Raw genomic sequence first — 12059 nt, forward strand, 5'->3', positions numbered from 1 at the left:
GCCACTCAACCCTACTACTCATCCCAATAATGTATTGTAACGGCTCAAATCCCGTTACAAATATTTATCTGTATTATTATTACTATTATTGTAACTATTATTAGTGTTTGATTCAATTCTATAATCTGATTTTGCCATGCATTCATTAATTATCGCTTACTTTTATTATGTATATATATATATATATATATATATATATATATATATATATATATATATGCCTGTGTGTTTTAGCTCCAAAATAATGTTCATTGAGACTTATTGCCTAATATCAGATATAGATATATTATTTGTGATACTACTTTTTAAATATTACAACATATGGTGCAATACTGTTACAGTAACTGTTGCGTCATCGCTCTGCCATTGTATGCATTTAGCAGCATGAGATAATATTCCGGGAGTTCCTACTTTGCCTTAGGCTATTTCATCACAGTCTGTAACACTTGAGAGCTGGGTGGGAGTGATACCGTGTACTCTATGATAGATGACGTGGGTGTGACAACTGGTGTCTATATACTGTATATAGAGGTGTATCCTATAGCGGCAGTACAGTTGGAAGGAGAGTGAGCCCACAGTTGGTCAGCGAGTGAGTTGGAAGGAGAGATTTGTCATGGAGTGTTGTAGTCACATGGAAGTGGACTCTCAGTGAGTCGGTCATTGAGACGGATGGTGAACAGTGATATGGATACGTAATCGTCAGTGACCAAATGGGTTATATGTTCGGAGTGTGTTTCGTGTATCAGTTCGTTCGAGTTCTTGTGTCAGTTCGGTGACAGCCGAATATTGAGTCATGTGTAATTCAGACTAACACTTATCAGTGATTTACTTGTAAAGTTGATTGTGAAGTGTGAATATAAATTCAAGCTATGCTATATCTCGTTTGTGAAACTAAAAGGATACATCACCAAAGTAGGTTTGAGATACCTACAGCTGATACCAATTTAAAGGAATACGTCGTAATTATAATCAAAGTGTTCAAGGTACAATTAAGCGAACCAGTGAGGGATAAATTTATTGTACAACTTTTAAATGTCCGGTCAAGAGGATTTCAAATTTAATGCCTAGAGTTTCTTTCAGCTGTAATTTCAGAATTTTATATTATCATCTATATTATCGCAACAAGTCCTGCCATTTCAATTATAAATTTAAAGAATATATTTTGTTTAGTATCAAATACAATTAATTGTTTTATTTCAATAGTTCATCAGAACCAAACGACAGTCTCCTTTTCCCAGAACCTATATGTTATGCTGTCAAAGTAAGCTTATTACCTCACACCCCAGAGATGTTCAAGATTCTCATTCTATTATCGTTACATTTATTTGTAGCTGGTGCCCAACAACAATTGTATGTGTAATAATTAGGTAAGTACTAAGTGAGTACATAGTCCGACGATTGAATGTTTTATTTCATGAATATTTTAATTCCGTTTCATTTTAAAAATCAGCGAGTAACCACAGTATCAATTTATTTATTTTAGCCCAAAAATAATGAGCGCGTGGTATTGTATGTTCTTCGGTTTTTATATATAGTTACAAACCCTGTAGATACCCACAACAAATTTTGTAACTATAGATTCAATTGTTTCTGAGTAAAAAGACCTGCGAGGTGAGCAACTGTTCATTAAATCGTAAATGTATAATATATCTTAACTGGAAGGTCAAATATCTGAAGTTTCAATTCCGTCTCTAAAGTGCTATATTGTGAAGTTACAATTTCAATTTTCCAGTCTCTAGACTTCGGTGTTTTTTGTTGTTGTTTTATCATAACGCCGCTGCCGGGACAAAACCTTCTAGGTGAAATATTTTAGCTTAGAACCTTGGCCGGTATGGTTCTGTCAGCTAAGGTGCAATCTTGTGTGCATATTGTCTAGGCATTCTCGCTCTTCATAATGTATGTGCTGCGGGTCAGTATACCTCCAAAAATATTATCACATAGGAGGTTTTATCCCGGCAACGACGATAAGCATGTCAGCTCAGAACCGCCCTTGAATTGTTTTGACGCAACTTCTCTGTATTTACTGAACGAAGTGTCTCAGGGACACCTCAATCAATGTCGGTCTGGAGCCATGTTATTCCGGCCACGATGGACTGCAAACGATTTATGTAACCCACTGTATAGCAGAATACAGAACTGCAATACGCTCGCTTTGTATGGGCGCCTGCCCTGCAAACAGACGTGTGTTTGTCCATAGGCTTCATATCATTAACGATGCAGAGGGCCGCCTGCGAAAGTGTGAGGAATTAGGACAGTCGTCTCAGACTACAGTTTCCAAACCACCTGGATCTGTTTCGGTGTGTCACAATAATGTATGACGAGCCGAGCTTTCTGTAAGTGACTGATAATAATAGAAGTATCAAAGATAAAACCCAATGAAAGGAAAATCTGTTGGTTTCTCCTCCATAACTAAGGTAAGTAGTCGATTTGTCTTCAACGACAAACTCTTCATAGGAATTCTTACTGTGTGGCGCAGCTAGTTATGTACCCATGTCCTGTATTCGAGGTCGTGGGAGAGGTCGCACTCGGTAAAATTACTGACTTCACTATGAGTAAAATTCTCGCACAGAGTTGTCTTAAACATTTCAAGTATAATATGAGGGAATTTTAATCATTTGCATGTATTATTTATTTATTTATTTATTTATTTATTTATTTATTTATTTATTTATTTATTTATTTATTTATTTATTTATTTATTTATTTATTTATTTATTTATTTATTTATTTATTTATTTATTTATTTATTTATTTCTATTTGCCGCTACAAACTGCCATATGACGAAGAATACATTTCCGATTTAAAATAAAGAAGTTATAACACAAGTAAAATGCTAAACTGCTTGAAATATCTTCATCTACTTCTAGCTATTAAATAAAATTAATAGTATACATGATTCCGCAGAATATGTACTGAACTTTTTAGTGCGAGATCAGCCATGCCTTGGATTAATTGCTTTTAAACTGAAGATATCTAGCAGAAATTTAAAAATGTCTTTAGAATAGTTCTACGGCTGCTGATTAGCCAAAGACAGAGACTTTCCCCAACGCGTATTTCGTTTTGAAATATGCTACTATCGGTTCATATATCTTTTCCTTCTCACGGTCAACTTCTTGTGGTTGTTCAAAGCCTGTTTCAAATCGTGTGTTTGAATCGATGATGAAATCCGACTGGTTTTTCTTGTCTTTTGCAGTAATGTCCACTCTTCTTGTACTCCAGTTGAGAGCAATGCAATGGATTTCGTCAAAATCTTCATAATGTTTTTCTGAAATGGACGCTGCTATCTTGTTCCTAATTCGATGGTGGTGAGCGTGGACGAGTTCAATTGTTTCTGTCTTGCTTCAGTCTCTACAGCGAGCTTCAACCGTGTATGGCCCTCCAGAGTCCAGGGTCCCTGGATTAATGGCCAGAGAGTCCAGGGTTCGATACCCAGCCAGGTTGGAGAGTTTAAGTGTGTACTGTTAATTTCTCTAGATTGGGGATGGGGATTCATCTCAATACGCAGCTACAAACAACATATCACACCACTAACCACCACAGAAACATGCAACTGCGAATGCATCCCTCCATGTAAGGTTGGCGTCAGAAAAGGCACCCGGCCGTTAAATTGTGCCAGATCCACTCTGCCCCCACTCCAAGAAATTTGGAAAATGCAAGGAAGAAAATTACGTTCCGAATTCAAGAATATTGTTATATTTATAGTGAGAATTAGCAGAAGTTCCAACGCCCATCTGGCTGGACAGGAGTCCTATTGGCATGCAGGGCTCAGTAGCTTAGTTCTAGAGAACTGGCCTTCTGAGCTCATATTGGAGGATTCAGTCCGATGATATTTGAAGGTGCTCGAATACGCCAGTCTCGTGTCAGTGCATTTACCGGCACGTAAAAGAACTGCTACGGCCCAAAATTCCGGCACATCGCCGTCTAAGATGACCATAAACGTAGTTAGTAGGATGTAAAACCAATAGAATTCATTACTATCGTACTAGCAGGTTCAAATTTCTTGGTAAGTTGTGTTCGATGGAGTTTCATCGACTTGGAAGATTACCTTTGACATATAACTGTATGTAGTCCAACAGTATCGGTGAGAGATAGATGTTCTCTATCAGTAAAGTGAGTTAGCGTTCTTCATAGTGTATTGTGTTCTTTCCAGGTACTGTGATTTGTCAAGTAATTTAGTGGATAGTTTTCTGTAAGATATAGGATAGTGTTCTATCGGACTGTAAATAGTCCGAAGTACAAGTAAGTTGTAGTGAGTTGGAGACTAGGCTGAGGTTGTGTTCTGATTTAAGATATATACTTCAACACTCATGTGTTGTTGGGTATTCAGCCCGAAGGCTGGTTTGATCCTCCACAGCTCCGCCAATAGCTGTCACAGATAGCCAAGGCATCACTGAAGAGGCCTGCTAGGGAAGTGAGGAGGGAGATAGTTTCCCGTTGCTTTCTTCACTGAGCCAGAAGTTGCTATTACATATCAGCCTACTGAAATTCATGCATCAACCGACCTTTTGAGCGTTATTATCATACCATACATACCAGGGACTGCCTGTATAAGGAACTGTATTACTAGCATCGCTCATACCTCGGTCACTTTCATATTGTCAAAGCCAAGGATGAGACTGCGACAGGTCAGTGAAAATAAAAATCCACAGCCTGTTTCCAGTCATTCGACTGGGTTGGGAATGGAATGGATGAAGCCCCCATCTAGCGGCGAAGATTGGCACTGTGGCGGCTGCCGAAACCTGTCGTACTCCTCTGGGGCAATGATTAATGAATGACAGGTGACATGAAATTATATTGGAGAGTGTTGCTAGAATGAAATATGACAGGGAAAACCTGCGTACCCGGAGAAAAACCAGACAGATCAGTGAAAGTAACAAATTTTTTCTAGCCCATACCAGACGACACAGTGCACTGTAAACACTACATTTCGCCAGCATCTTACTGTACCATTATTGTTGTTAAGGTACTCTTTACCCTTGAGCAACCTGCAGCTGTTACAGGAAGATTGTATAATAAAATAAAATAGTAATAATAATAATAATAATAATAATAATAATAATAATAATAATAATAATAATAATAATAATCAACCTCATCGTCGTCGTCGCATTTCGGCTGCTTGAGTATCAGTTTTGCAGTTCCGTTTTACCCTAGAAGACGGCAGAGAAATTGATATATTTTGGGCGATATATGGCTGAATTTTAATTAATTTTGTCTGGTAAACGTCAAATGCTTGACTGGAGACCGTTTACATGCCGACATTGTACGAATTTGAGTGTAGAACAGACTTATTTTCGCCCTTGAACCTTTGAGATTCGGAGACCGAAACTCTACCAACGATGTACAGAGGGAGATCCGAATTAGGAGATGGAAAATTGAGGGTTTTTATCTAATTTAATAATTTCGATATCGAAATATGCAACATTAAAAGAACCCTTTCGAACTAAAATTATTATGTCCCTTTATTCATCTTCAATTACAGTCCTTTGGAGGACGATGGAATTTGAAAAGGAGTATAAGTTCGAGGAGCACATGACATAGTGGAGACCTTCAGCCTTCTGGATATCTTTGAAAGAATATATTTAGGTCTGCGGTTAGTTTTGTCTCGTATGTCTGGTTGTTAATTTTGTAAGTTGTACATTTTTTTTGCTATTTGTTTTATGTCGCACCGACACAGATAGGTCTTATGGCGACGATGGGATAGGAAAGGCCTAGGAATGGGAAGGAAGCGGCCATGGCCTTAATTAAGGTAAAGCCCCAGCATTTGCCTGGTGTGAAAATGGCAAACCACGTAAAACATTCTTCAGGGCTGCCGACAGTGGGGTTCGAATCCACTATCTCCCGGATGCTCACTGCTGCGCGCTCCTAACCGCACGGCCAACTCGCCCGGTAGTTGTACAGTTTGACATTGAATGTGAGGGCATCTCGCGATTATTTCATAAGAAAATGTTTTCGTTTCCCTACTCCTTTTAATAGCTAGCTGTTACGCTCTTGTACGTCAAGTCTTGATTGAGGTAATTTCAAGGAATAGACAACTGTAAATAATCGATGGAAGATGAGAAGCAGGTCAACTCCTCGAGGGTTAAGTTTCCTATTTTACGTGCTGATTATTACTTTTTTTTTTTTTTTTGCTAGATGCTTTACGTCGCACCGACACAGATAGGTCTTATGGCGACGATGGGACGGGAAAGGGCTAGGAGTTGGAAGGAAGCGGCCGTGGCCTTAATTAAGGTACAGCCCCAGCATTTGCCTGGTGTGAAAATGGGAAACCACGGAAAACGATTATTACTTTTATGGCCCGGCTCGATGCCTGAATGGTTAGCGTGCTGACCTTTGGTGACAGTGGTCCCGGGTTCGATTCCCGGCAGGGTCGGGAATTTTAACCATAATTGATTAATTCGCTGGCACGGGGGCTGGGTGTATGTGTCGTCTTCATCATCATTTCATCCTCATTACAAAGCGCAGGTCGCCTAAGGGAGTCAATTCAAAAGACCTGCACCTGGCTAGTCGAGCTTGTCCTGGGACACTCCCGGCACTAAAAGCCATACGCCATTTCATTTCATTACTTTTATGGTTTTTGAGGACCATGAGAAGCTGGAATACTGTCCTCAGAAGTTTAGTTACCTGCCTGTACGTAAATCTACCGACAAGCGGTTGGCGTGTTTGAATACCTTCAGATTATACTAGACTGAGCCAGGGGATCGAATCCGTCAATTTAGGCTCAGACATCCAATATTCTACCGTGTGGGCCACTCACCCCTGGAGCTCTCGAAGAATGAAAGTGTTACCTAAAGCATTCATGTGTGACCCCCTTACTTCGTCGAGCACTTGAGCACATCGACACCGGTACGATTGCTCTACTTTATCAACAGCTCTATTCTTTACGGAGGACGAAATGTATGAAGTATACACTCTGTTTGTTTCATATGAAGCAGTGCATCACAAAGAAATAGGTTTGCTGTTCTAGCGTGCTTTTATTCAGCAGGTAAAAATAGTCCGCTTAAAGATCAAGCACAGAAAAATAAAAGTGCAATTCAGAGATATTGTGTGTCCTTGTAGGGAGGGACAGAAGTAAAAGTAAGTGAATATGGACGAAATTCATTGCTTTATTATGTTGATTTCTGTAACTGTGACGGAAAGTGGAGCAGAGTAACAGAGCGACTTAGCCTGAAGATACTCCTCCCTGTCGGACCGGACGAATACCCTGCAGCTCCTCACGACTATCACTCTCCTTTCCAAAACCTCCCAAACTTAAAGCAATAGCTTGTCAAACTATCTTGGGACCATTTCCAAGGGGAAAATTAGAAGAACTACTTTGTGATCAACGATGTTTCACATCTAAGACAGTTAATATTACGACTATGGTATAAATTCTTCTTCTTCTTCTTCTTCTTCTTCTTCTTCTGAATGAAAAATGAAAATCCACCGGGTCAAGAATGGAATGAATGTATGAAGCCCCCATCTAGCGGCGAGGATAGGAATTGTGCCGGCTGCCGAAGCCTGTCGCACTCCTCTGGGCCAATGATTAATGAATGACAGATGAAATGAAATGACACTGGAGAGTGTTGCTGGAATGAATTATGACAGGGAAAACCGGGTAAGCGGAGAAAACCTGTCCCGTCTCTGCTTTGTCCAGCACAAATCTCACATGGAGTGACCAGGATTTGTACCATGGAACCCAGCGGTGAGAGGCGGGCACGCTTCCGCCTGAGCCACGGAGGCTGTTCTTCTAGGATGCAAATCAACAAATTAATCCGCTCACTAAGAGGGAGGGAGCAAAACTCTTAAAGCAGGGACATGACGGCTGTGGAATTGAATAGCTACCTCGGAATCCCAAACCATCAAAGTTCGAAGGGAGCAAAAGTTGACCAAAAGTGATTGGAGAGTGTAAAAAATGAGGAACAGTGGCGGCTGGCCGCAATCAGACTGGGAGGGCTGCAACAAAATACATCGACTAGTGTTTCCTTAAGTCATACAGTATATTAGTAAGAGTACGCCAAACTGCATCTTTGGTGATGTAAAAATGTAAACAACTGTAATGAGCCCTTTCTGTCCCTTTTGGACCGGCCGCCTCTGCTGAGGAGTCTAGTAAAAGTAAGTGGGGAGCCAAGGAAATGACAAATTCCTCAGGCCTCGCAAACGTAACACCTTCGGGGTCGAAAGAGAATTAATGTGCTGACCTCAGCAGCGCAGGTAGTTACGTCTGCCCCTCTTCTCAAGGTAGCAAGTTCGAGCCCGATATCTTAAGGTATTTAAACGTGACAACTTGGCGTCGTTGGCTTCTGGTATATTAAAGAACCCTCAGAACAAAACCAAAGTTCTTGAATCATACACCGCCCACTGAAGCACTTGGCTTGGCAAGATAGCTGCTGCCCAGCCGATGACCTGCAAATATTGCAGTGCCACGAGATCAACGTAGCGATATCCTCACCCATATTACGTAGCTTTCGTGACCGATATTAAAGAACTCCTCCGAGATAAAATTCCGATATCCCATCGTCTTCTAAAATCTACAGCAATGAAAGAGGTGTTAAGGAAATAGAATGATAGTATAACAACAAAAGAGACTAAGGATGATATAATAAGAAAGATTAAAGAGAGAAGCCTGCCTGTTTGCAGACTTAAGTGGTATTGCTTGGTCACCATCTTGCGGGTTACTCACTTATAGATTGCTGGAATTTCTCATTTTCATCCGGAAGATAAGATATATCTCATCTCCAATGCCATCCTATTACTTTGCGAAGCTGATCCCTGTCTTGCCACAATATTTTGCTACTTCTGACCGAATTTCTTCCATGCCTGCTGTTTGTTTGTTTGTATGTTTGTGTTTTTTTACAGGTTGCTTTACGTCGCACCGACACAGAGAGGCCTTATGGCGAGTATGGCACATTGATTGTGAGGGCATCTCGCAATGCAGCCAATCTTCGTTTCTCCAGAAGCGTGAGCCTGTGGCAGTTCACGTCTCGTAGTCAACTATATGCAGTTTGCTGCAGGGTTGGAACTCCGAGGAATGTATACATTTACGCTCCCAATAGAGTGACAGACTCCTCTGATGAGCTTGACGTCAGGAAGGGCATGCGGTCCTAAAAACTGAATATAAAGATTCATCTCATCCCATACCCGACCTCACAGAGGAACGCGACAAAGGTTGGACATACAAACATACACTCCCAATAGCGTAGCACGTAATGTTGTTTATTCGAAGGCACTAGATTAATGATTTCACAGTTACAAATAATGTATCAAATAACGAATCGATATTAATAGAAGAAGAAATGGCGTATGGCTTTTAGTGCCGGGAGTGTCCGAGGGCAAGTTCGGCTCGCCAGATGGAGGTCTTTTGATTTGACGACCGTAGGCAACCTGCGCGTCGTGATGATGATGATGATGAAATGATGATTAAGACTTCACATACACTCAGCCCCAGTGCCAGCGAAATAAACAAATTATGGTTACAATTCCTGACCCTGCCAGGAATCGAACCCGGGACCTCTGTGACCAAAGCCCAGCACGCTAACGATTGAGCCATGGAGCCGTAAATCGATATCAATAATTTGCAATAAGTTGAAAAAAATACCAAACTTCAGGAAAACTAATGTAATTCCACTTCCATTTTTGAAATTATAAAATATTTTATATATGTTTATTGAGAGAATATTATATTCTGTTACCACAGCTGATCATGGAATACCATAAATCTACTCTTGTTTGAGCTTCAAACCATTATGACCTATTTAACACACAAATATTAAATTTTTCCAATAGTAATCTGCGGGCTACCAGAGGTTGTATCCTACCGCCTCTGCTCAGAGGGGTAGGAGAAGTGTCTTTTCCTGGCAGACTGCTTCCATCTTGAAGTGTATCAAAGGACACTTCAGTGGGGTACCACCTTGAACGAAGTGTTTATTTTCAACGAGGAGTATTGGGTGTAAGAATTCGTTGTAGTCCATATAGCGTTGTCGAAATGATAACATACACTTAGCCAGCGTGGGAACCGAGCTGTTGTTATGGAATAAGGAGCCCCACATGTAATAATAATGTTCTTCTACATTAATTATCGAGCTGTATGTTGACACGAACATCACGAACGAACTTACAAAACCGAAAAAGAAGTTTGTTTTCTATGTTCGCCCGCCTACTCCCCCCGATTGTTCTCGCGGTCACATACAGATGGGGAGGGGGATTGCGTTATTACGTATTAGTGGGTTGCGTGTGTGGAGCGTGCAGAAATAAAATAATTTGGATCGTGAGCTAAGAAGAGCAAAGGTAGTTTTATCTTCACTAGTTTCTTCTTTTGGAATGCTAGCGCGTCATGCATTATAAATATACATCTTGATTGCTTCTGACATTCAGAGAAGTTTCAGAGAAGGGCTATTAGAGCGTACCTTTCGAGTGGATGTTCAATTTAGTACAAGATGCTTACAACTTGGTATGAAACTACCTGATATATCAAACTGGAACTCAGAGGTCGTGAAGTTGAATCTCCTGGCTTGTCACGTAGCTGACCTCATAAGGTAGTTATGCATAAAGAATTAAACTTCTGAAAAAGGAAGGAGTTCTGAGAACTTATAGCTAATCCTACACCCCGCGAAGATTACAGTATGTGAGACGCCCACGAAAAACATGGGACAGTGAACTAGATCAGAGGTCGGTTTCTGTCCTTGCATCGGGTTCCTCTCATCAACTATCTGCTTTCCTTAATTCTTGCTTTCTATTAACCTGGGGCCAATGGACTTTCTGCAGATCTTTGGATTAGCTTCAGTGGGTCAGTGAAAATCGATTAAACATGTTATATTTACACTCACTGTAATTTTAATGTGAACGGCGGAAGGATATCTGAGAAATTAAACGACTATGGGTGTTCCTATTCCGCTTGCCAGTAAGATAGGGTTTTCACTTCTTGTTTCTATCAAAAGTAGAAATCGACTACATGACAAACATGAGTAGCGTATTGCCTTGTCAATGCAATTCAAAGTTTTCATCCTCTTATTCAAGCAAACAAGAACAACATTCTTATAAAATGTTTAAATCCTAATTCAATTTCTACTTGATAATATTTTTTGTGAAAGAGTGTGGCAATAAATTCTGTATGATAAAAACTGTATGATTTTTGGTAAAGTTTTTTTTTTGCTAGGGGCTTTACGTCGCACCGACACAGATAGGTCCTATGGCGACGATGGGATAGGAAAGGCCTAGGAGTTGGAAGGAAGCGGCCGTGGCCTTAATTAACGTACAGCCCCAGCATTTTCCTGGTGTGAAAAAGGTAAACCACGGAAAACCATCTTCAGGGCTGCCGATAGTGGGATTCGAACCTACTATCTCCCGCATGCAAGCTCACAGCCGCGCGCCTCTACGCGCACGGCCAACTCGCCCGGTGGTAAAGATTGTTTACATAGTTATACGTACACTGTATGAGGCATACACTTTTCGACGAAATAAAGTAGGCCATATGTTCATTGGCTGCATAGTTGTGTTTATATTTTTATAGCGAGGAGGTCCGTAGTTGCCATCAGATTTTCAAAAGGTTCCGTGACACCATAGCACAGTCAAGAAGCCCTGTTTCAATCCGACCCTACTCGGTATCCGAACTCTACGGCGTCTCATCTCAGTATCTGGTCTTTAGTACCCTTTCTTCTATTCAAATTTCGATCCCAAATGATTATACTGGCCATATCACGTAGTCTGCCACGCGATCGCCTTCTCTGCTCAACGTTGCAGGATTGAAGCCCGAAGCAGTCAAGCGTCTTTAAGTACAAGATGTCAGCGTCAGAAGATAATTAAAGAACTCCCTTTAGGGCAACATTTCGGCAGTCTGGGGCGTTAAACACATTCAATCAATGTCTAAAGGCAGTGCCTTATCGATTCAACCATTGTCTTCTGTCTTCAGCTTGTTTCATCTCACAGTAGGAACTACATCCAACGTTTTGCATCAATACTTGAAGGAATTGCTTCCTAGGTCGACCTCGTCCCTTCTTTCCTACGATCTTTCCTTCTAGTAGATTGATTATTATTCAAAAATATATTCCTCTAATTTACTTCCCTTGTCGACAGGGGCAAC

The sequence above is a fragment of the Anabrus simplex genome, chromosome 4, assembly GCF_040414725.1.
Source record: "Anabrus simplex isolate iqAnaSimp1 chromosome 4, ASM4041472v1, whole genome shotgun sequence".
NCBI lineage: Eukaryota > Metazoa > Arthropoda > Insecta > Orthoptera > Tettigoniidae > Anabrus > Anabrus simplex.